General features: G+C 39.8%; 1 long non-coding RNA gene across 1 annotated transcript in view; it reads left to right on the forward strand.

Annotated features, from left to right (window-relative positions):
- Positions 1–24,562, forward strand: part of LOC103134896 (uncharacterized) — a 55,500-nt gene that overhangs the window by 20,281 nt on the left and 10,657 nt on the right. The gene's annotated exons all lie outside the window — the stretch shown is intronic.

Genomic DNA, 24,562 nt, shown 5'->3' on the forward strand with positions numbered 1-24,562 from the left:
TAAAGAGCAACAGATACAACCTTAGAGAGAGCTTATCCTCTGATTGCTCCAGTTCATCCTCATTGACGTCTCTTAAATCCTCTTCGGACTATTGGTTCGGACAGCCTCGATCATCTCATCCTCCTTAACGGATGAATGAGTGATGCTGAGATGAAGTGAGAGTGGCCCCTGGGGGCCTGTGTGGCTCTGCGGTAAAGAAATTCATCTTTAGCTGTGGATTCCTCTGACGTTTTCTCACCTGAGGAGACCCACAGGCACACGTTGACCTCCGCCCTGCACCTCCTCTCGCTTAGCAACCAAACCTTCATCCTTCCAAGGAAATGAATACAGTCACTGATACCAAGGCTTCACTCCAGCCCTGGATTCAATCCGACACCAGCAGCATCACCGTGTCCCGTCTTCTTATTGAAGCAACAATAAAGTCAGATTGACAGCATCCTAACAGCAGCAGACGTCAAAATATATATATATAATTTTTTATCCAACTGTGAAACAACTTTGTAGCCTTGAATCTGGGTTATATTTAGTCTGTTTCCTGTTCAGAAGGATCAGAGTGATGCAAGTCGAAAGGAATCCATACATCTGTTGAAAAACATATTAGCAAAGAATCTTTTTTGCTGATTTTACCTTCCATAACTTTTTTTGTTATGTAGCGAAACTCTCTTTTGGGAAACAAGATTCAACTTGTGGCATGGAAAGTTTAATCATATTTTTATAGATGCGCTGATCAGGTTTCTGCTGGTCGCTATTGATTTCTGGTTTTCTGTAAGGTCTAGCAATTTTCTGTTTTGCATAACCACTACAACACATTTCATCATCTTCTTAAAATGATGGCCAAGAAATCTTTAGCCAAGAGATTTATTTATTCATTTGTTTTGCCAAAATCACTTTTGGCAAAAATTACTTGGGCCATTATTTTAGGAATGTTACTGTCAATTAAAAAAAAAAAACCTTTTTATAACAAACACTGACCAGGAGAGGGGAAAACGGTTACATTTTTGATTTATTAAAGATCTTAAGGATGAATCAACAATTTTTATCCTAAGTATAAGAAGCAATTGTTAATATTTAGATCAAGATGCTTTTCGTTGCTATCAAAAAAATTACACTTCAGCGACAGAAAATGAGGGAAAAGTATTAGTTACTAGTCAACATAAAATTGATTTTTAAAAGCTACTCAGAGATAATAAAAAAAATAGATATATAAGCTAATTTTGCTTTTGAAACTTATTCAGTTGGTAAGAGGGAGAATTGTGTTTGAGAAACTGAATATTCAGAATAATGCCTGAACCAACTAAAATGTGGCTTTTTTCAGTCTATTTCTCTCTCTGTACTTTAAAAAGGATCTTTCAGCCTGATTTTGTTTTAAAAACTCAAGTTTAGGAGAGTAAAAATAAAATTAAGCTGTTTCAGAAAGATCTTTGATAGTAATTTTATGTCCGTCTAATTTACAAAGCAGCTTCACAAACATGACTCTTTACCAAACCAAAACCCAAAAACTGAGAAACACACCGAAACATCAGTTAGGTTTACCGACACTCCCTCATTTAAATGCTTCACTAGCATGCAGTTTATACATGGATATGATATAAAGCAATGAAAGCTGATTTATTGAATTCTCCACAAACTGACCCAGAGGGGATGTTAAAGCGGGGAATCCTTGGAGGAGCCTAAGTCTTGATCGCATTACGAAGCCGTCTGTCTCATCAGAGCGGGCGTCCAGCGCACATCAGAGGCGTCTCTTGGGGAATTATCTGCGACGGCATTGTGCCATAAGAACACATATGTGTTTTCATTCGAAGTGTCTGTCCTTTATAATCCTCCATATTTCATTTCTCTGGAAATAATACTGTAATCTCTAATAGCAGGACTTAAGTTGTGCAGTTAAAGTCGAGGCTCAGTTGCTCTCAAGTCACCCTTGTTTTCATGACGGACAGACAAAAGGCCAGTTGGGAATTTGTTGGGATATTCCACAGCTTAACTCCAGTGTTCCTCTTGCATCAAGCTTTGAAAGATCTTTAAAGCCAGGGCAGCTATTCAGCTCATCCTGTCTGCACTTTGTTACTACTAATACCACAATGCTTAGAAAACATAAATGAAATGTCTTCTGACACTTAAATAAGATTAGAAAATGTGGAGCATGTTTGTTTATATGAAAACAAACTTGTGGCTGCCTTTGTTTAGGCACATCTAATGTGACCTTATTGTGCAGCAGCTGGGATAGAAATACTGAAATCCCCTTGGGTAGAATTACCAGTAGATCTGTTTCATTCGCAGTAGTCTTGTAACAGTTTCAGTAAGTATCTTTATGTAAACGGCACATTACTGATGAAAGGATCACCACACAATTATTTTATTTTATTTTTTTTTTTTTTTTTTAGGACGGAGCATAATTTGAAGGAATTGTATAACAGATTAGAAAAGGGCAGTGTGTATATGTATTTATTTCTATATATTTTATTCTAATGCTACACGTTAATTTAAAGGATATAACGTACATTTCTTTTATTCTATGGCCCTGTTGTAAACATTCCCCAACCAGCTCTAGAATGAAATCAGTAACTAAATTAGCTTTGCACAGTTGGTGCTAACAAGCTACTGCTAGCTAAAGCTAGCTTTATTTTAGCTTTCTCCTTGAGGACAACTCTAGCATATTTCCTGAGATGGTTTACAACATTATCATTAACAATAACTATTAGTGCAATTCAGATTCATTATTTAAGAAGGTTCATTATACAGAAGGGCTTTTGTTTTGAAAGATTAGATTAAGCATGAATTGGTAGGTAAGTGTGCTGTGTGTAATCCATATGTAGTGCAAAAAACATTCAGAGTCGTTTCCGGAGTAGATTTAATGCTTTGACCTGCATGTAATCTTCTGACTTTATCTGCGGTGGTCGTGTTTTTGACTGGTTACCGGCAACAAACCTTCATGATAAACAAAACAATCAAAATGTATGTTCATGCCTCTTAAGACCAGTAAGGTTTTTATTGTTTTACTCCAAACCAATTTCATAAAAACACAAAAACAACCAGAGTCCAGCTTGTTTTTTTGAGATTATCGCCCCGTGTTCTGGTGCACTAATCTTCAACAAGCATACCTGCCGACTTATAGCAGAAGATCAACGTATTCTAATGTACGATGGCAGAGTTCATGTTAAAGGAACATTTCAATGTGATGATTAACAATGACATCAAAAACAAGAACCAAAATGTTTAATACAGGAACCCCATAAAATCTGTGTTATTCTCAAATCCATTTTATATTTTTCTGAATTCCACTTTCACTGGTCTAACCATTTGTTTTAAATTATGGATCGAGTGAAAAATAAATCGACACATTTACTGACGGTTTCCCAATTTTCTCTTTATAGTAAAGCACTGCGGTTCAACAGAACGGTTCTGTTCAGTATATGTTCAATTTCTATGCAAAACAGAGGATCCCAAGTATTTCACGCTTAATGCTTTAAAACTGTCACAACAGTCTGGAAAACAAACTTCTTTTTAAAAGCTACACAGTTTTAAAGAAAAGCTGTTCTACTGACTCATAAGAAACACCAGCCCTAAGCTTTGAGTGAGTTTTAAAGGTTTTTTACTAATTAGGTAATGACAAGCACAGGGGGCAGCAGCACCAAAATATTTTAGAAACTAGAATTTGTTTTTTCCCTACTTGCCAAAATCAGTGGATTCTCTTGGGAGCCTTATTTGTAGATCCTTGGAAATCAAGTAACCTTGATCCTGGGAGAGAGTAGAGAGTGAGATTAGTGACGGGAGTCTTTAATCCTGGACACCTCTTTGCAAATAAAGGTTAAAGGTGATAAGCAAGTAGCCAACTAATGGAGAGTACAGCTCTATTGTGATTCTGTTTCAGCCAATACTCCCTGCCAAGACAGACTCTTAATCTTTGTAAAATAAAGCAGTAAAAGTCATTTAAATGATGTCTTTACCAGAAGGCATCAGAAGTATGGTACAAACATTGACACAACGTTATGTATCTCTCGCTGAGTTAAATTTACAGCTGGTGTTGTGCAAGTTAAAAAAAAAGTAGTGAATACACTGCATGTATAATCAATGAACTAAGTACTTAAAAAGGACACAAGGTGCTTCAGTCAAGTCTGTAAAGTTCCTGGTAGATGACTCCTGTCTCATGTCGTCAAGACTGTGCACATTAATTACGCAGCTCACTATGAGGCTCTTTAACACAGCCGCATTAACGCAGCATGTCATTAATAAGAGAAGGAGAGTGACATGTGAAGGTCTCACATTGAGACTAATTGAAAAGGCATCAATCATCTGCAGCCATTTCTCTTGGCTCAGCACCTGCTGCTGCGTAGATGAGGTCACGCTTTGAACAGGATCAAGACAACTTAATCTAGACAGATTAACACAGCAGAATGCGCTATGCTCATCATGTCTTCCTGCTTTTCTACAAACTGTTTTATTTTCTAAAACTCAGTCCCGTTTTAGAGAACAACTGATCCACAACAATAACGCAACTCCAATCCACTCAGGTTTGGAGTTAGGAGAGGAATGACAAACATTTACCGTGGAGTAAATGTTCGGAAACAGTTCCAAAAAACGAGAACTAAAGCTCGCCACTTAGAGCGAACTTTTCTTTTTTTCTGTCCCTGAACTTTTATTTGATTTTTTAGCCTCTTGCCCCACAGCACCGTCCCTCTGTGGCTGCAGCTCAGCAGATGCTGGGAATAGCAAATGAACACAACTTAGCCGTCACATATGCTGCACAATCAAGAGAGAGTTTTGCAGTGATTTATTCATAGCGGTGAATAATGTAAACACGCTTTTTTTAGCGGGTGGGGTCTGTTTGGGGTGTGTGCGTTTCAGTTCAGCTTATGACGAACTGATGTTGGCGTCACAAGGAATATCAGTCATGTTAAGTATAGATGTTTGCACAGATGGAGGCAACACTCACTCCATTCAGCTGCAGAGGTCTTGTGTTTTTAATGCGCTTTCCAACTTCTGGAACAGGACTTGAGTCAGTTCTGATCCAATCACGGTCGGGTTTAATTATACTCCAAAGACAAAGCTCTGTCTTCAAACACAGAGGAACAAAGAACATGCGATACCGACAGGAAATATTAAATTTGTGCGTTAGTAGCATTAAAGAGAAAAAATGCATGTTCTGTCACTGTAATCAGGTTGCTGAACTGTTCACAAAATGCTCTTCAAACTAATCTTTATAAGTTCACATTGTTGTCTGGACGGGGGAAATGCTCAACTCTTAAATATATTGTCATTAAAATGAGGCAGGCTTTCTTAAAATCTGCTAAAAAAATCTCTTTAAAATATATTGTTTTTACCCTACAAAGGAATTCAGACTAAGTATATGAAAAAGAAGTTTCTATTACTTTTATTATTGCAATGGCTTTTAAGTACGTCAGTCACCCTGTGGCACGTCAGGTGACTTTAACAGCTTGTTGCCACGGAGACTAAATAGGTACTGATGGAGTAACATGAGGTAGGGTTAATGTATAAATGTGCTTAATTGAAACTCTTGAATTTTGGAAAAACACGTTTTTTGATAAGTTTTGGCCCTGGTAGGAGGTAGGAGGAGGGATTTATTTATTTTTTTTGCCATATTGAAATTACTTCATTTCACAAAACTACAATGGTACCATTATTATTATTATTATTTTTATTTATTTATTTTTTTTGCGTCAGACGAGTCACGTGATCAACAACCGGATGTTGCCACTGGTGAAAACCACTAAGAAGACAATGACAGGAAGTAGTCAGATTCTGTTTTTAATGTCTTATTGCATGAATAAACTTATTCACATGTTTTAATTGAGCTTCTTGGAAATACTGCAACGGAAAAATTGTGTGTTTTTTTTTTTTTTAAACATTAGCAGAATAGTGACCGTTTTGCATACATTGTAATTGAAACCCAGCTATTGTTAACCAAAGAGTCAAAGTGACCCCTTATATTAATCTGATGGAAGACACTGAAAAACACACCTGTGCTTCCTTTTATAAAATTGATACATATGGACTGATTACATAAATCACGTTATTTACAGACAGAAAACGTCAAGTTAAAGCATGTGCTAATAGATTAACTAGGAGTTTTGGATTTTACTGCTAGTTGTGTACTTCTTGAAAGTTTAGTCGTGTAGTGCATTTCAAACGAGCCTGCTCATGCTGTGTGTGGTTGTGTCTCCATCCCACTGGGTGTTGGATTTCCTCCTTTATAATCCTGAATAATAGATCCGCCGCCTCTGATGGAGGCAGTCGAGACTGAAGGAGTTAATTATCTGCCCCCATCCAGTGAAGTAGATTGTGATGGTGAATTAGAAACCTAAAATGACCGGTTTGATTGTAATGACGGCTCTTTGTAAGAATCATTTCATCTGCTTACATTACTTTGGAAGACGTGATTAATGAAGCGCAGCATCCTTCCCGCTTTCCCCCCTGCTTTACTGATCCCTTGACATTTACTTTAGTTTGGGCTAATGTATTAATTCCAAAGATAATTATTCAATATATTTTTGTCACTGTTAATATAGCTCAGTGTCACCCCTGCTGCTCGGTGCTGAGAGCTTCTATATGATTTTTCCAGATGGGGAACAGGCTCCTGCAGAAGTCTTGTTTCCTTGAAGAAAGCCATATGTGTGGAGATAATCAGACAGGAGAAAGAAGCTCTCAGGTAATGTGCATCTGATGCTTGTCTCTGGCATCTAAAGGAAATCAGAGGTGGGGGATAATCAAGTGTAGTGCCTGAATAGTGAGAATTTTAGGCAAGCATTAGATTTCCTTTTTCTCCTGACATTGGCAGGATTTTGTCTACAAGCTATGGAGCAACCGCGAAAAACACGACAGCAAAAAAGCTCAATTTTCTGAACATAAGATGGTTTTACTGGTCAGGGGCTAAACCTGCTGTGTCTTTTATCAAGTAATTCATTGTATCCTTCTGCATTATTCCCCTTAAAGTATCTGTCTGAGTCCTGAGCGGTTTAACACGATCCATATGCCATTCCTACTTTTCCCTTGGTCCTGTAGTCGTCTGTAGTCTGCCACTTTCCCACAAACGTTTCCACAAGCAACAGGTGTTAAATTTTTGGCAAATGTTTCAGCTTCCCTCTGTTCAAGGACATCATAAAGATGCATGGAACCTAAAATGCATTTAAGGGCTCCTAAAACATTGGCTTGCTTCTCAGAGTTGTGAACATTCAGGCTAGTGAAATGAAACACAGATTTTGAATGCAGTTGTGTGAAAAATTATTTGGCCCCTGAAAAGGTCGACTGTTTAGCTTTTTTTGTTGTTGTTGTCTCACTTTAGTGTTTCAGATTAAACACATTTTTAAACCAAAGGTAATCTGAGCAAACGCAAAATGCAGTTTTTAAAGGATTTTCTTGATTAAACGGGGTGAACTATCCAGACTAACCTTTGCCTGTGTGGAAATATTCCCTCCAGTCATTAATTAACTTTGGTGGACCACATTTTTGGTTCAGTTTCACTTACGACATCCAGAAATGACTTTTGCTACAACTATAGAATCATATGGTATAAACGGAGCCTGTCTTACAACATGAAGTGCACTAAAAGGTGTCAAAAAGCAACACATCAGGCCCTGATCTCAAGAAATTCAAGAACAGATGAGGGGGGGAGTCGCATCTGTCAGGAAAGGTTTACAAAGCTTTGACAGATCCACAAATGGAGAAAAGATGGTGAATCTTCCCAGGAGAGGCTGGAATACCAATATTACTCATTGACCTCTCATCCAGACGAGAACAGATGCATCTCTTCAGCCCTCAGTCAGAATTCATGAGAGATTGGACAAAAACAAAGCAGGTTCATCGCTCCTAGAACTAACACAGCACTTCAGAAAAATACCAGCAGTCAAACATGGTGGTGGTAGTTTGATGATCAGGGGCGCCTTTGCTTCTTCTGTACATCAGTTTGTGATGTAAAGCCTAAGTACAGTTGAGTTAAGCAGCAGGATGGGGATCCTAAGCTCTGCAGCAGGGTTTTAGAGTGGCAGAGAAAATCAAATAGACCTAAATTGAGTTACAATATCCAAAGACCCTCCAGTGTGCCTGAATTAAAACAATTCTGCAAAGAGGAGTTGGACCAAGACTATCTACAGCGACGTCAGAAACTCATTCCCGGTTATCACAAATATTGGAACTAGACGTGAACGCCGCCTCAGAAAACCCTCTTTGTGTTAGAAACAAAGATTAGAAACGCGCCGTCCTCCATGTGTGTCAGTTTACACACAAAAAAAAGCCAGCAGGAGAGGAACGAAGCCCGAAGAAGAGCCAGTCTCAGTGGTGAGCTTGTCATTCAACCTGCAAACATCACAGCAACGCACTCAGCAGCGGAGCTGTGTGTCTGAGGCCATCTTGCAGATGTCTTTGTTTTGTTCTCTCTCTGCAGCCTGAGCTGACCACTGTTTGTTTGATAGATACCAGGAGACATGGGGGGGTCGCCTGTGATATTTCAGCAGCTGTTTCCTTTATGCAGCTGCACCGCTGCAGACAGGACACTTCAAATCATGCTCACTGCTGCCACCACTGAGAGTGTGTCTGTGTGTGAGGGACAGTCCAATGGGATCTTGTGCCTGACGTCACACTGAGCCACAACAGAGAGTTGAGGGGTATCCTACATCTATCACTGTGAATATGATCAGCACAGAGGAAATCGGTTCACTGCAGAGTCTGCAGGTCCTGTTGAGAGAGCTGGACTGTGTTTACATCGTGTGTGCTTGTTTTTCCATTTTGCAGCTTCTTTTTTAAACGTTGTGGGTAAAAACGAGACCGTCTGTATTTTGATTATAATTTGAAACTGGGAGGTGGCTTTAACAGCGTGTGTTTTAAAAATGTCAAGCTCTACCGTCCATATTTGATCTTTCAGGACATTTAATCCAACAGGAAGATGTGAGCAATTCTCTTGTTTTCCAGAGTTTAGTTTGACGGCTCGTATTTCAGTTCTTTTCATAATTTTACCCCACAAACTCATTTGCACATCTGCTTTAATGTTGTTGATGAACATGCATTTATGCAGTCTTTTCTTTCCAGCTTCATACATTCAGGTTATTTTTATTAAATAAGAAGCATCTTTAATTTTTTGAAAATGAGCTATGTTTATTCAGTCACACATACTGCTGAGAACAAAAGGTTTTAAATGTGGAAGTAGGAAAGGGCACCAATATTATTAAAATAGTGATGAGAAGAAACCATATTTTTAATTTTTGAAAAAAAAAATCTGCATCTTTAGTCCTTAAATTTATTAATCAAATATTAAGCCGTTAGAATGTATTAAATGTATGTTAAACAGTAAGTTGGCCTTTTTTATGTTAATCAGATCTTAACATTTTTCTTGGCAGGACGATTTAATCTTTAATGTTTTTTTGTTTGTTTTTCCGACATTTTCATCGCGTTTTGTAACTTGAGTCCGTTGAGGCTAACATACCCTTGCTAGCTGGCTAGTCATCTCTTTTGCATCCATCATGAGTAAATACAAATTTATCGCCACTTGACTGGACGAAGTTCATACATTTCTGTGACATAGGTTTAAATGCTTGTAATAGTCTTGAAGATCTTAAATTCTCAAATTTGAGTTGGTTAAACCCTAAATCAACCATTAGCAGATTTTTGGATGGCTAATTAATGTTAACTGTTAACAAGTTTGAAGGATAATGATTGCTTACAGTGGCAACCTCTGAAGCCACATTTCAAGCACAAAGACTTCTCCATCTTTGATTTTCTCATTTATTTTTCAGTGGAAGCTGAAACCGCCCTGGTGTACCCATGAAAAATAGAGATTTCACCCTTGTCCAGTTGCGGGAAAAAGATCCAATGAAGCAGAAAGGCACGTCAACTTTTAGGAGAGGGGAAAATGCACACAGTGTGTCCTTTGAGCCGGTGTCGCCCTGCTGGGTTGAGTTTGACATTCAGACCATGCGACAAGGCTCGACCCAGGGTGGACAGCCCCCCTGCAATATTAACTCTCATTTGGAGAGCAGCTGTGGCTATGAGCATGAAACATTGAAGGAAACAGCTGCCATGGATCCAGTGCCATCGCGCCACCTCTTGCACTGTCTATTAAAGCGTCTTCCCTACTGTTTCCTGAAGCCCAAATGGGGGGAAAAAACACAAACTCTCTCTTATTCCTCATGAAATTTCCCTTCTGACTGCAGTCACTGGGTGACTTTCTGTGTCTGTGTGAGGATTCAGTGGAGATGTCACCAACATGTGTCTGAGGAAACTGCTGCCAAGGCTTCTCTGTCCACAAGACTGGCTGGTTTGTGTGTTCAAAAGGGAAATCACATAAAGTGTGGCTGGACAAAAAGTAAGACTAAACAAGAGGATGTCTGTGATATACTCAGACTCCACAATGTTTTGAAATTAAGAGAAGAAGCATTACAGTGAAATGGAACAACATACTGCTTTAAAAAAATCCTATTTGTAGATGTTTATTCATTTTCCCCTGTGGGTTTAAATAACGCACACTAAAGCCATAAATTAAAATTAAGCTATTTATTAAGAAGGAAGCTTGTTGGGAAAAGCTGAATTATACAAATGTTTCCTTTTTTCTCTGAGCGCTGCAGTATGATCATTTTTCCTCTTGCGGTGTTGACAGAATTCATTTTTTCATCACAAACAGCAGAATAAATTTGTAGGTTTTGCTTTATATTAAGGTCAAAATTCTTCTGTTATGAAAGATGATCAGGCTGAAAGAATCTGCGAGTTTATTGGGCAACTGCTCTTCATTCTTTTGCCTTCATAAATGAACATGGATGGTAAAAACAGCCTGGTAAGGAAGCAAGACTGAAGATGGTCTCATGACTGTCAGGACATGCTAACAACTCAACACCCTGCAGCAGAGACGATGGGCCACAGCAACATGTCCTTTAAGACGGTATTCATTTCTGGAAAGCACTGCTAATCCACCTCATTTGTTTTTGCTGCTCCCTTTAAATCTCTGTCGGGTCACATGTTTAGAAAACCGAACAGAGAGACGTTGAAGTCAAGGTTATGATCGGTGCCCATTAGGCCGTCGCTGTCTGTCTGGCTACACTGCAGTGACACTGTGATGTCAGTGTTGAATAGGCTGCGTTCTTGTTAGTCCTCGGGGAAACACCATGCATATTGTGATACCGGGAACAGACAATGCAACATTTTGAATATCCCCAGCTTTAGATCTGAGCATTCCTGTCATCCTTGCAAGTGGACCAGATCACTCTTGGCACATCACACACAGCAGGAATATACCTTAAGATTATCTTAGGAGTCGTCTCCATAATTGGGGTGGCTTTAAGATTGTCAGGAGGAGAATATTGAGGCAGAAATCTGCATAAAAATCTTACCGTGTGAACTGGGTGTTGTAGAACTTCCTGTCCACCTAAGCCGACCGTCTGGGGAAGGAGAGCATTGGTGGAAGCAGCCAAGAGACCCATGGTAACTGAACTCCACATATTTGTTCTCTGTGAACTGTGGCTTTAGGAAAGCTGAGGTTGAAATTTGAGGTTGACACAGAAAAGATGTTCCAGAGCTAGGAAACCGTCTGCAAAGCTCACTAGATGTTCTTTTGTTCTGGTTCCGTTTTGTACGTCTCACCCAGGAATTGCTGGATTCTGATGCCTGTTTTTTTCTGAAACAGTCTGAGGGTCATAGTAGCTCTGCTTCCACTTTCCTGTTGCACCTTCATAGACCTGCTGCGTTTAAAAGACTTGCCATGTAAAAAACCCTCCTTGGAGACCCATGCTAATTCAGTTTAGCTTTCAGGAAAGGGGACGGGGGTCAGAGCCTTAAAGGTCGTCTCTGATTTTAAGTGACAGGTTGAAAGTAAGAGTACAGGCGTCTGAACCTGGAGCTCCGCTGGGACCTGGACCCCCTGGTGTTCTGCTAGTAGCTGTACAAGCTCCTGTCATCCATGCAGTGTGTCGGCGGTTGAATAAAAGGCAAATGGCTCTGAATAATTGATCAGTCAGGTCGCACTGTCTGTGGATTAGAACCGTGTGAACTTATGTGTATAGCTGAAATAAAAAAACAGCGGCTCAGTCACAGCGTAATGTCACGTACAATAAGAAGTCGGCCTGCAGAGCTAACGCTGCCACCATCAGTGTAAATGAGGCCCTGACTCCTCGCCAGATATGTGCACAATTAAGCTGTTATTAATTATTCAAGAGTGGAAATAATTGATCAGCGAGGTTGAAGTGGCTGTGAATTGTAATGGCATGGGCAGTGCCACTTTCACAGGGGGCAATTAGCAACAGTGGTAATTACACTCACAGGCAATTTGTATTACCAGTGTCTTTTAATGCTGCATGTGTACTCTGGTGTCTGCATGGAGTCGGGCTTCAGCACCAAAGACTTCCTGTCCAGATTAAAGAGAACTGAGGTCACTTTTTTAAATCTGGCTACTGCAGTTGTGTAGTGATTCAACTGAAAATATTTATTGCTGAAAATAAAATGAACAATTGGAAACAATCATGGAGCCATTTCTTTGTTTAGATCATTGTGAAATTTCTCAGGTCTGTCAGGCTTGTTGGTGGCTTTTCATATGGTTGATCATGCATGGTCGACTCACTGACTGCTTGGAAAGTGGATCAGGAGCTCCGTTGTATTTGTTCATCATGTCATAGTTAAGCTGAAAGTTTTAAGTCGGGACTGACTCGTCGTCCCTTGACTATGGTGTGCCACAGGAGTGGCGATTTGCTTTGCATGTGCTTCATACACGTGACCCCACACAGATTTTTAAGGCTAGTTAAAAGTAATGTCATCTGATGAGTTATTAATTTTTTGAATAACTACCCAATTTTATTTTTTTTTTCCCCATTTGTGTTAAATGCAGGTCTATATCCTAAAAATCATGTGAATTTATCTCATTTTATGTAGGACCTGAGCTACGCCAGTGATGTCATGATGTTGGTTTGAGTGTTTTTGTGGATCAGTCGTCATATTTTCAGACATCTGGTTAGAGGATGCCAGATTCAGAGTGTCTAAGCCCAGTCTTTGGTCACAGCCTTATAGCCATATCTGTAAAAAGACAATAAATACTACCTGGATGGGGGTGAATGACGTCAGGTCCCATGTGGAGTCTCTGGTTTTCCCAGTCCAGGATTCATGCATGGGTCCGTAAAGTAATGAGTTGTCCTGGTATCAAAGCTGCACCAGACCAGCACATTACTAGCGTCATGTTTGACTTTAGAAACAGTGTTCCTTTTCTGAATTGCAGTTAGTTTTTACACCAGATGTAATGGCACGAACACCAACAAGTTGTATTATTGTCTCTTTAGTCAAGAGAATGTTTACCACAGACCTTTGGGGTTATTAAGATGTTTTTTTTGGCAAAAGTGAAACAGGCCTCTGTGTTTTTTTTCTGCAAGAAGCACTGTCTCTGCTTTGCATATATTTTGAGCAATGCATGTATGAGGACCAACTTAAATCCCAAGAAATCGGAAGTGATGCACCATCCTCACTGTATTATTGAAGGTGGTGAGGTAGGGAGTATGGAAGATGTTCTGAGTTAATGCACTGAAGATTGGGGTGAACCGTTGTTTATTATGTTGTATGTGAGAAAGATCTTAGTCTGTACACATGAGCTCATAAAAGCAGGTGTTTGCTGTCAGTTTCAACACGTTTGTCCAAGTAAGTGGCTGAAGCTTCCAAATCTCTCCAATCTGCAGGTCTGTGCATGGACCCATCAGTCCTAACAGTCTGAACCACAGGCTTGGAGGTTTTCAGTTTTTGCCTGTCAATTGGAAAGAGATGAAGCAGATTAAACCTGGAGGTTCCTCTCCTAAAGACAGACAGGCTAGGGGAGGTGGATGTCAGGAGAGGCCATCAGTCATGCATGGAGTCTGCTGTGTGGCTCTGGATATGATGAAAACCAAACAACTGCTGGCTCCCTCACACATACAGTCAATTATCAGTGATAAGGGACAACACACTCTTTCTACTGTATCCCTTTCGATTCCTTCCTTCCCTTCCGTTTCCGTCTCTCATGTCACCATCAATCCTCCCCCCACCCTTTCGGTTCCTCTTTTCACCCTTTCTGTCTCTGCTATCTCTCATCGCTGTTTCAGCACATTAATTGACTCATTATTCCGATTCATATTCAGGGCGGGGGAAGGGCTCGTTGATTAACGAAGGCAGATGCCCAGTCTCTGCAGAGGAGCTCTGGATCTCTGTTGTTTGCCCCACACATTTTAGTCATTAGAACAACTGGAGTCTGCTGGGTTGGTGGTAGATAAGGACATGCATACTCTGAACATCACTTAGAGAGCTGGAAGATGTTTTAGACTAACATCAAGTGAATGTCATAAAATATGCTTGATGTAAATGTATTAAATATTCTTTTTAATACTGAATGTTGGCATTTTCTGTGACAACCCCAGATGTGTGATGCTCATGGTGTCACCAAGGATTACAAGCATTGAGCATTTCAACAGAGTAGATGAATTTGGGCGAAACAAATTGCTTGAACTGGTCAGAAAATATTGCTGGAGTTTCAATTTTCAGCTTCCCCAAAGATGGAAAATCTTGATCAGATTTGAGTAAGTAAGCTCCAACGTGAAAATTACTATCCAAACAAAAAAGAAATGGAGAGGATGACGTCACCACAGACAGTAAGACAAAACAACTTGGAGCTCATCTCAAGTGAGAAGACGCTTGTCAGAAAGGTATGTGCTGCACATAATTACCAGAATAAAAACATCCATTAAAGCACTCGATCCACAAATTGTATATTAGAAATAGTAATTGGTTCTCACCGTTCCATATTCCTAACTCTGTCGTTATACACATCGGCTTGTCGTTGTCGGCCATGATTTTTGCATAGTCAGGTTGGTTTGGGTAATTTTTTTTTCCCCTTTAAAAAATGAAATGATTCCTATAAAAACCGCTTTCTGTATTTCATCTGTTTATCTTGGCTTAGTCTATAGCAAATAAAAAGTCTGTAAAATACATTTCTCAAGGCAAACAGAAATGAAACGTGTTTGTGCTTTACGGCGTTTAAGTGACATGCTACATTAGCATGTTGCCAATTTAGGAAGCTAAAGGCTTTATTAGCTGTTTGTGGTCTATAGCAGTGGTTTTTGAAGTTTAATCATTATTATAAAATATGTTTACACAATTTATTGAAAAGATATTTGTCATGCTCATCTTTCTGGTTAGCTGCTTTGCTCCTGGAGCTAGCATAGCACAAAAAGGATGACAAGAGAAAGACCAAAGGAAGAATCCAGCAGCTGTGGAGGACACCAATGGAAATAAAACCCTAATGGTAGAGTAAAATCAGGAAGTATGAGGATGCATCTATGCCAAAGAAATGTAAAATAAAATGGAAAAACAAATTGAGAAAAAATTTATAAATTGTTGCCACTTTATTAATTTTTTTTATTATTTCCTTTGAACTCTTCTTCCAGTTAGTTTTTAACGTCTATTTGGCCGTGAACACAACAGGTTGACCTCAGTCACATGAAATAAGTCTAGATTTAGCTATAATTGTTCGTATTTCTTGGGATTTTTTTACATACTTTCTAGCCTTGGGTTAGCAAAGGGCTTCTAGAAGCTAATGCTGTTTGAAAGGTTTGGGAGCTCCTGTTGTTTCTGTTGTATTTCCATTTTAAAATCAGTGACCAGACTTTTAAAAAGTCTTAATTGTTAGTGATTATCTATTTTCATATTTTGTCACTTGCTGTTTTCCATTTCAAGAGTCAGACCTGTAAATTTCAGCTTTTGAACCAGGATATATTTTTTGTTTGTTGTTGGTTTATTCAAGCTAAAAAGCCCAACCTGGGAATTCTGTCCTCTGGTCCGACCCTCTTTTATCACTGCCCCTCTTTTCATGTCTCTGTTTTTGGCCTCGTCTTTAACCTCATTGTTTTGCTTTGACAGCTCAACATTTAGCAGCCCTGACATATCCAGTTAGCTACAAGCCCAAAGTTTACCTGACACAGGGTGGCCTACTTATTGCTTCCACACCCCCCACCCATCAAATCCAGCACCATCACCACCACTCGGTTTCCCTCAGCCCCCTTTTCCTTTTCCCCACCGTCCCCATCCTCGTACCGTACATCCTATTTGTGGGAATTAGGAGGGAATCAATCACTTGTCGAGGCCTACATGTTGTTCCAGCCAACCTCACTCGTCAGCCAGGGCACCTCTTTTCTAACTCCAGGCGGCCAGGATGGGTTTGAGAGGAGGGGGATATCATGTGGAGAGGCCAGGAATTCAAAGTGACGCAGGTTGGAGCTCTGGTGGCCGTTAAGTTTCTCTGACAAACTGAGTGCAACACCCTGAGGCGCTTTCGCAACCCCACACCCCTCCTCCCTTTATCTGCGTCTGTCTGTTTCTCCTCTTTGATGTGGTCTCCATCACTGGCACACTATTCAGACCGGGAGCCCTCTGCCATCACCGTCGTCCTCAGTCTGCTCTCGCTCTGGGGTGGAAATGTGGCTGTGGGCAGCAGGTTGGACCAGAGGCGTGGACAGGACAAGAGGGCGGGATTACGCTGCGTTTAGATGAGACTTGATGAAGGAGGTGCTGGCGCTATTGGACTCTGCTACCAGATCCACACTGTAAAAACACAAAATCTTACCAAGTAATTCTGGTCTAGTTTCTAAATAAGTAATTTTTCAGCAAGATCTATGAGCTTGTTTTAAGTCAATAATTAGTTAATATTGATGAAAGAATACAAGTTCAATTGGTAGGTAATTGCACTTGAAACATTTTCCCTTGTTCAAAGTGAAGTAATCTGCCAATGGAAATGGTGCATTTCACCAAGATTAAGGAATTATTTACTCAAAATAAGAACTTAAATCTTGTTGAAAAGAGATTTACAAGTTAATCTTATTTCAAGTGTACAAATATCTTTGCACTAGAAAGTAGACAGTTTTGTTTTTACAGTGCACTTAAAACTTATGTTTAATTTTGAAGCCGAAGAAGTATTTGTGAAAATAAAGAAATGAGGGGGGAACGTGGTTTTCTCTGTTTGATCGGGCAGAAAAGTAATAATTTCAGGTAGCAGATCATGAGACCTGGATGTTAGTCCTTCATAGGCTGGGCACCCAAGACAAAAGTAAAACAGTGATAAGTCTCCATCTTTTTGATTCATATTGTGAGGATTTATGCTTTGAGATTAGCTCTGAAATGCAGGCACACTGAAGAGTTGAGCTGAAACTCGGTGTGTCTGTGTTTCAACCCTCACTCCTGGTTGACCTTGTTAATAACCAAAAGACCCCAAATACCCCAGCTGTAACATCTCATCAGGTAGAAAATAGCCTAAGATTTTCATCACTAATGATGTCACTTGATGCACAAGTCTTTCACATATTGTGCATAAGCTCCACTACCCTAAAGCTGTGTGAACATCAACTCACTGAAAGATGAAACTGTGTAGCAATATTTTTGAGATGAGAAATCCCACAGCAGAAATAAAGTAATGAATTAAACTGAAGATGAGTGCAGTGGCACCAGAGGGAGTGGAAAGTCCTTGTTAATCTGACGCAGAGCTCTCACCTGTTTAAATACTTGATTAAGGCCTGTGCAGCTTGCACATCCACCTCTGACACCACAACATCTGTTTTGTTAGTGTGGGCTGAAAACCAGTTGCTCTCACGCTGTGTTTATGTAGCAAGGTGCCATTGGCTGGAAGAACCGCTCTCTCCTTCTGATTGGCTGCTCAGTGGAACATCTGCAGGAGTCGGCACTGAGTTTTTAATGCACTTCTTCATGTGCATTCATCAGTTTGGTGACTTATGTAATTATCAGTTTTGTACAACTGAAAATTTCAAGATCATAACCCAAGAAAACCTGGGTTTTTGTAGTTTTTGTTACAAAATACTTTTTATGGAAGGTTTAATAAGGAAGGGGAATAAGGTAAATACTTGAATGAACTTTTTATTGGTAAATAAATACAAGTTGGAATATGTGCTGGAAGAAGTGCGTGCAACAGACCTGCATCAGGCATCACTGACTGACAGAATATGGTAGACATGAACACTGATGAGTGTTTTTGCTCTCCTCCTCTTTTGCTTTACTAGACATGAAGACGGTGACCTGCCTTAGTAATAACAGGACACGACTCTGTGATGCGTACATGTGTTAGCTCCTGTTCCCTCTGTCTTCATGCTTGGCCCAATTGTTCTGTATCCCACTTTAAGGGTGATGGAGGATCTTCCTCTGCTGAACGGACGGACGGCGCCGCTCATGCAGAGCGGAGCGGCCGCGGCGCCGCTGATGAGTCGGAGCGTGAAATGAAACGCTCTCTTTATCAGTCTGCAACATGTCAGAGGCAGCGAGGGAGGGTCGAGACAGAAGGAGAGATCAACATGGCAAACTAGCCACGAGCCTGGTCAGATAAATCCCTCGGGAATGCGTTTGCACACATATGTGCATGCATGCGTTCATGTGCATGCAAACACAGCAACGCATGCACACGTATGCTGCTGCCATAGCCTCGTGTCGCGCCTCCTAACATCAGAGTCTCTGAGAGAAAAGGCCTTCACTATGTAGACACACATGTTTTCTCATGATGTTGCTGGAAGTCATTTCTTTATAGATTAAATAAAGTTAAAAATGTAGTAATTTCTGAGCAAACATTTGTTAGATTACAATGGCGTCTATAGGTCATAAAGGGCTTGTGTTCACATCAACTTATAAGATGAATCAACTTGACTTTTGTAAACAAAGGAGTTCAACATGATCTAATTCAGTCTTGGCTTAAACAGAAAAGCAACAATTATTCCTCCTGCTGTTGAACTAAACAGAGACTATTGTGGTTATGTTATCTATATAGTTTAATTTTCATAAGCACTCATTAAATGTATTAGTACTGAAGTGCTAATTGTGCAGTTTATTCTCCGTTTTGCTCAGTCGGATTGTCTGCTCTGGTAGCTAGCTTACACTTGGCGAAATATTTCATCACGGCAAATATTTCCAAACAGCAATCTTGTTTTTCTTCCCCCAGTGTGCAGTAATTGGCTTAGTAGCTAGCTGATTGGCAGTGCACAGCAACAAGTGAAGGAGGGTCAACATTGTGCTACTCTATGCTTCAATCAGGTGCAAAGGATCCTGTCAACCCTCTTAATCTACTTTAATGTCAAACATTCTGTGACGTTTTCTAGAAAAACCAGATGATTAATCATGATGTTCATACAACATATGTATTGGCAAATTATTGATTATTATCTGGAGAAACTCGATATGTTTTACTCTGAAAATGCTGGAAAAGCCATTTTCTTTAAAATGACCTGGTCTTCGTGGCAACCCTGACAAATTTTATAAAATAAATGCACCTAAAGCATATTTCAGATTTTTTTTTAGAACATTTTCAAATACTAGTATTAAGAGTCTGAAGATGAAGACCTGAGATTTAAAAATATTTTAGCTCCTAGAACAATTTATGACAAAAGAAAATATAGTAGAAATATTTTTACCCTTTTGGCCCTATTTTCTCTAATTCTTGTGTGAAATATTAAATTATTACTCATCTGGTTTGCATCGGAATTTCCAGTTACACATTTGTTAATAGGAGCTCAACATGAACAATGCTGATTATTTGTCATTTCTTGGGTCATGTGGGATCTTTTTGGTTTAAACCAGAGTAGTGACGGTGTAATGCCGGCTCTGACCAGAGGAGGGCTCCCTCAACCTCTGATGGCCTGTAAGTAAGGGGCTGCAGCTTCAGGAAGGAGAAATGTCCAGCACGTTTGTGTTGATGTTGATGGATCAATTAAATCCAGATTTGACAGAAAAGATGCATTTCTGCACAGGTTTTGTTTTAGTTGAGATTTCTCTCAGGTGTGAGATGTGAAGAATAAATACTTGTAGGTAAAGAAAACTGTTGTTTCTGCTGCTCTGCGTCTCTGCAGCTACCAAAGGTCCTCAGCAGAAGCTGTTAAAACCAAATCTATGCTGTCTCTGGATTTAACTGAGCATGGAGATGATCAGGGAGGTCAGTGGCTCCCACCATCAGAGCAGTCTCTCTGTTTTTACTGCTCCACTGTGGGCGACACCGATCTGACACACCTCACATCCCTGACTGTTGGAATAATGTGGGGGTGGTGTGACGGAACATGTTTCCCCTGCTGATGTCTTGTTCCCCCCGCCGGTGAGAGATTTCTGCTCCGAGGAGAGCACGGCTTCATAATTGTAACCACATCCAATTAAGTTTCCAATTCAGGCCCCCATTAATCAGGCCAATGATCAGAAAGGCAGAAGCTACAGAGCGTCTCCTGCAGAAACGTGTGGGGGTGGGGGTGAGGGATCACAGCATGGGGATTGTTTCTGAGGCGAGGATTGCTCTGCTGCAGCTTTTCCCATTTCGTTTCAGAGATCTGCAGTCTAGACAGCTAAAAGATAAAACTGTGTTCACTATTTTATAGAAATGTTTGCTATAAGTTAGACGTTAAGAGATGGTGTTGACTTAAGTCTTTGAAAATAGTTTATCAACTATACTTACAAGTCTTGGTCAAATTTTAGGTAACTTTAAAGGGTCAGTGTCATGTAAAATCAACTTTTTTGGGCTTTGCATCATGTTATGTTATTCACTCAACAAAACTTGCCTGGACTGTTGCCTTGATTCATTTATGCATGAGAAATCCTTTAATCTCCATGGCAACCATTCAGTTGTGTAAAACGCCTGGGTGGACTTGGCTCCACCTCAGAGCTGCAGTTTCCAGGTTTCTGAGCTTCTGCCTCACAGAGCAGCCTTCACCCACTCAGTTCCTTCAGACTAGCCAGCAGCAATTAGCAAACCCCTGGTGGAACTGACCATCTGCTGAGCTCATTACAGGAGCTACCTGTTGGTGAAAGGCTGGTATAAATGTTGTTAAAGGGTTAAACTAGTTAATTTTGGAAATAAGAATTTTGCAGAAAGTTTCATAAAACATTTACAAAATCACAAGGGAGATTTTTGTCTGGCTGATATCACCCTCAAGGAAGGTAAGCCACCAGAATCATTGCTGTTAAAATGCTGTATCCAAGCCTCTGAATGGAAAGTTGAATGGAAGAAAAAAGTGTGATTAAAAAAGGTTGAACTTTGAACAGGGAAGTAAAGTTTGGGGATATTCACAAAGAGTAGTTTGAGGGCAGATTATATTTTTTTTCTGCAAGAAATATCTTAACCTGAATGAGAATTTCAAATAAAACTGAAACATCTGCATTTAAAAATTTGTTTTTTTACAATATAATCTGTGTTTTTGCAAAAACCCACCTATGAGTCATTAAATGCTGGGGGGAAATTCTTTCTCACATTTGTTTTTAAGAAAAGTTACTGATAAACCCTTTGTTTAGATCACAGGTGTCCAACTCCAGTCCTGCAGGGCCACTGCCCTGCAACTTCTAGATGTCCCTCTGCTGCCCACCTGAATAGAATAATTAGGTCATTAGCAAGGATCTGGAGAACAGATCTGCACAAGGAGAAGATAATTAAGCTATTTCATTCCAGTGTTTTGTACCTGTGGCACATCTTAAAACTGCAGGACAGCAGACGACTGGAGTTTGACACCCCTGGTATAGATAGTATAGTTTACATTTTCCTGGTTCTTTCTTTTAAGCCATACTGAAGCTTAATACCTTTCACTTTCAATTTCTTCCTAATTCCTCCAGATTATTAGTTCAAGCATCACTTAGACCAAAAATTTGCTTTGCTTCTGCAGGAATTTGTTGCAGTGGAACAAGATGCACATTATATTTCTGTGGATTTTTGAAGTCAAACGAATTCTGCATCCATATGCAGCCCATAGTCTGGGGGGCGTGACGGGAAAAATGTATTGGGATGAGACGATAATCATTATCCATCTAATGGATCCGGCTGATCTAATCCACGCTTACTTACAGTTCAGAGCTGCTAAACCCACATGCAGCTGTCTGTCAAACAATAACAGAAATTAAAGTCATTGTGATGATCTACCTTTCTGTGTAATCTCCATGCTGAGTTAAAGCGTAGGACAGAGCTTTCTGTTGTTTTTAGAGTAATCTACTGAAGGGGGGTCAGACATCCCATCCACCAGGCATCAATCCCTGCACTAAAATCTAAAATAGATTAAAATTTCTGATGTCAAAGTCTCCTTGGACTATTTTCTCTAATTATATTGTATTACTGCTACATGCTTTAAAATCTGATTTACAATTATTACACAGTTTGATGTAAACAAAGTGAAGACAAACACTGACTGAGTTTAGATGCAACCTGCATCTTTGTCTCCATGTAAGTCGTTTAATCTTAGCTGAAGATGGATCTGCAGGATGCGAATGCATCGATCGGATCATAAGAGACTAAGCGACATGTGCCGCCAAGATTTGTTTCTGCTTTAGTCTCAATTTTCCTGCAGTAGCTGAACTTTTCTTGCAGTTTGGTGCCAGATTTTCTTTTCCTTTATTTGGATTCCCATTAGTTGCAGCTCTCTGCATCTAGTGCATCTCTGCATTTTTCTTGGAACTGTTTTCCCAATGCATCTCCAATATGTTTTTCGGTAAGGTTTTCCATAGCTCTGTATAAAGTGGACATCTTCAAAGAATTTGTGAGACCTTCTGCAAATATTTCTACCTGCGATTGCACGTTTACTTTGATAATCATGCACATTAAAACCTTGAATATAAACCTGAATTCAGCTTTTATCCAGGATAACCTACTATGCATCATACTGACATTACTTCTGAAAGCACATGTATGTGCAAACTGAACTGCTTTATTTCGAACTATTTGCAGTTTCTGCATCACACCTCAATAAAAGATGTTCCTCCATTTATCATTTTAATGCACTGCTTTGATTAGTTTTATTACGGTGAATCCCAGTAACTCCTAAAGCTGTGTGCTCAGACACTGCAGAGGTTAACTCATAAGTCCGTCGTCACTCGGTTTGTGAAACATGCTTAAGCTGCCAGTTTGAACAACGGCTCGGCCCCCAGTATAGGCATCTGACGAGCTTTACAGCAGATTAGTGTGTGAAATATAGGTTATCCTCTGATTTAGGTGAGAAATGTGAAAGATCATGCAGATTTACCCGATTGCATTGTTTTAATTCTTTCTTCCTTGGTAATTTTGTCTAATGCCGTTTGTTTTTCCAGGTGAACAATATGCTGATATCTGTTAAATCACGTGAATACTGTAGAAAGGTGTAAACATGGAACCTGAAGCAGCAGATTCTTTAGAGATTAAAACATAAATCTGTTTCTAATGTCAGACGAACAGCAGGAAAAAAGGAAACTATAGAAACGTGTTGGACTGAGACCTAATAAATACAGTAAAATGAAGCATTTGGCTGTAAAAATGAAACTAAACTATTAATGACTCTGGAAGTATAATTATAATGTTTGCGAGGAAGAGTAGCTCTATTGTTTTACTACTGCTTTTAATTCACACATTTGCATTTGTGATGGGGGTAATTAGGAGCTATTTATTATTCACACAATCCCTCATAAAAAGCTAATGAGCATTTGTTTTGCCGACAGTAAAAATGCAAGAGAAAACAATTTATATTTGTTAGCACTCACGGGTCATTATGCTGGAGCCATTTTTCAGAGGCGTGCAGCATCCCCTGCTTGATCTTAGTCACTCATTTATTCCTCTGCTTAGACTGAACGGATCTCCTCCCACCGTCTGTGAGCCAATGAGACTGAAGACTTTATTAATATAAAACTATTCAACACCTTCTATGGTGGCACAAGTTCCTCTTATGATGCATGAATACCTTTTGTGTATTTTTAGCTATATTCAGGTTTTTATTAGTGTTTTGTTGCAGGAGAAAACAGAAGCCCTGTTCCAAATGTTATAAAAGCATTTGGAGCTTTTTATAACAAAGCAGCCAGCTGGCAGATAGATGGTGTAACGGTTGTTATGGAGACTTGGTAACCAAGGTGTAGCTTTTTGGCCACAGCTGGCAAATGTGTCCTAAATCCAAGTACTTCCATATGTAAAAATAAATCAGAAACGCATTTAATCTGACTTTTACATTATTGATGTGAAACATGATTCATAATTCTGCACCGGAAAAAGCCAGGCGCGGTAAATTGGAGTGCAAACAATGGCCGATTGTTTTTGGTGTGTCCGAAAACAATCGGATTCCCTTCTGCCTTGTTTGTCACAGTTTGTTGTTTAAACTTTTTAATTATTGCTCAAAAAATAGAGATGGACATCTTGGGCTAGTAGCCATTTCCTGACTTACTAACATCTAGACACGTCTGCCTTACTAGGGTGACATGTTCTGTAATCTTTCACTCAGATGTAAACTTGTAATTCAGGTAAACTAGTGAAGGTTTGCGCGGTGGAGCAGGCCGTGTTGTTGCCTTGCAACAAAAATGAAGAGGATAGTTTAGTAGCTGGGGATCGATGATGGCATCCCAGATCAAAACGTTGTTCACTACGTTAAGGTGTGAACAGGTCAAAGGTCAGAGGCTGGTTGAACCTTCATGCCCTCACCTGTCCCCTGTCGTCTTCTCCATCCACTCCTCCCCCCGCAGTCCCACAACAGACGTCTTATCAAACGTGACTGATTGCTGTGATCTGGACTCTGGGCAGCCATTAAGCAAATTACCTGAATCATTGCGAGGATTATGCTCATTAACACATGATTAGCATCAAATTAAAATAATGAGT

Source organism: Poecilia formosa, unplaced genomic scaffold (assembly GCF_000485575.1).
Source record: "Poecilia formosa unplaced genomic scaffold, Poecilia_formosa-5.1.2 Scaffold20, whole genome shotgun sequence".
Taxonomy (NCBI): Eukaryota; Metazoa; Chordata; class Actinopteri; order Cyprinodontiformes; family Poeciliidae; genus Poecilia; species Poecilia formosa.